A 1,872-nucleotide genomic window follows, 5' to 3' on the forward strand; every position below is an offset into this window, starting at 1 on the left:
TTTAGTAACCTAGCTGGAGGATAATTTTTAAGCAAAAGCTTTAAGCAGAAGCCTGTTCCTTGGTGCCACAGTTCATTGTGTCATGTTACCATAATTAGGCACGTGCATTAAGCATGACATCATTCCCCACTGATATTACTGAAAATAAAAATCCTCAGTATACACAGGACTGAGCCAGAGGCTGTATCTGTCAGGTGTCTGGTCATGGACAGGCATCTGCTATCTGAATTGGGTCACCATGTCACTCCCATGCTGAGGACTGGGAGAGAGAAAAATCAGCAAAAAGCTTTCAAAGCACTTATCTGTATTTTATAAGATGAACTGCAGCAATGTAAAGTAATATAGACCTGTGTGGTTAGGGTGTAGGAACTATAGCGTTCACCTGGGTAGCTGTTCCTGTGCGTGATTGGGGATACTGGAATACTCTTCTGGCTGTGTAGTTACATTGATGCCATTTCTTTCACTGCTGTAACACAGACACTAAGACACAGCCAGCCAACAGATAAAACTGTATCAGGGCATGGTGCAGGTTTAGCTTAGACCTGGGATTACAGACACTTCTGTGAAGTGATGGCTTTTTTGTGCATGTACATGCTCTCAGGCTGCCTCCCTGCATAATAATATCATAATATGCAGGCAGTCAAGTCATGGATCCAACTCTAGCCACTGTGCAAATGCAGTAAAAAGACAGACTAATTTTCAAAAATTGTTTTTCAAAGTCAAAGATGAGAGACAGGTGATGGATGTGGAGCCACAGGGAAATCCTAGCACAAAGCGCTCGCCTCTAACACCAGAAGGCTTGTGATGAGTCAAGTCTGATAGATTTTCAGATCCATCAGGGAGCACATAGCTGCAAAAGTTCAGCAGTGGGCCATGTAAGTGGGAGCTGAGATCCTGAGGGAAACAGCAAAAAAGTGGTATTTTTAGTTAAAAGAAAAAAAAAGCCATTGTCTGGAGACTGTAGGCCATGATGGCCAGTGAATCAATGCTCTGCTGATACTTTGCCTAAGTTTCACGCCAGTGACTTTTATGCTTGTTTCTGACTTATTATCACCTGAAATATTTCCCCATGGAAGTGCTGATCCCTGAACAGTAAATTAACATTTAATACAAAGTGTAAACTTGCATTTGCTGACAGTGGGCTTGTTTTCTTCCTCAACTTTTATGGGTCTTTTAGAAAAATTTCACGGACTCCCCAGTGTCTTTAGAAGTACTGCATGTAGTAGCCTAGTGAATGAAAATGTGTCCCAACAGACACCTCAGGAAAACCTGCCCCATCTCTTACGACTGCCCACCACCCTGCATGCTACGCCAGCATCCCTTGGGGAGCAGAAGGACAAGGTCTCTCCCCAGACAAAAGCATGGGGCGATTCACTGCCAGAACCGGTCCAGGGACCACTGCAAAAGGCAATACACGCAGACCCACACAGATCTTGCTCCCCAACGCCTGGCCCAGCCCACTAACCCCATCTGAGCAGACCTCTCCTCTCACGCGTTTTTAAAAGGAGTCCCCCTTCGCGCAGCACACGCTTGGTCATGAGCTACTGAAGCACGGCTACAGCGGGCACTGAGGCACCTCATTTATTTCTGTGATGTAAACGTGTGTCAGGAGCGATATAGTTCTAGTGGCTCCTATCTGGAAGCGCGGAGGTGGGCTGATCTCTGGAGGTCCCGTCCCAGAATGCGTCCGTGAGCTGCTCGTTAGAAATGGGATTTGACATCCCAGCACTGGAAGAGAGATGACAGGCAGAGGGGAGAAGCAGGAAAACAGACTCGGAACAGGGATGCGATAGAAAAGGGGACACGAGGGCAGGTGCATCGGCTGGGAAGGGAACGGGCACGTCTCCTCCAGCGGCCGCCCCGTGCCCCGGG

The sequence above is a fragment of the Phaethon lepturus genome, unplaced genomic scaffold (assembly GCF_000687285.1).
Source record: "Phaethon lepturus isolate BGI_N335 unplaced genomic scaffold, ASM68728v1 scaffold19441, whole genome shotgun sequence".
NCBI lineage: Eukaryota > Metazoa > Chordata > Aves > Phaethontiformes > Phaethontidae > Phaethon > Phaethon lepturus.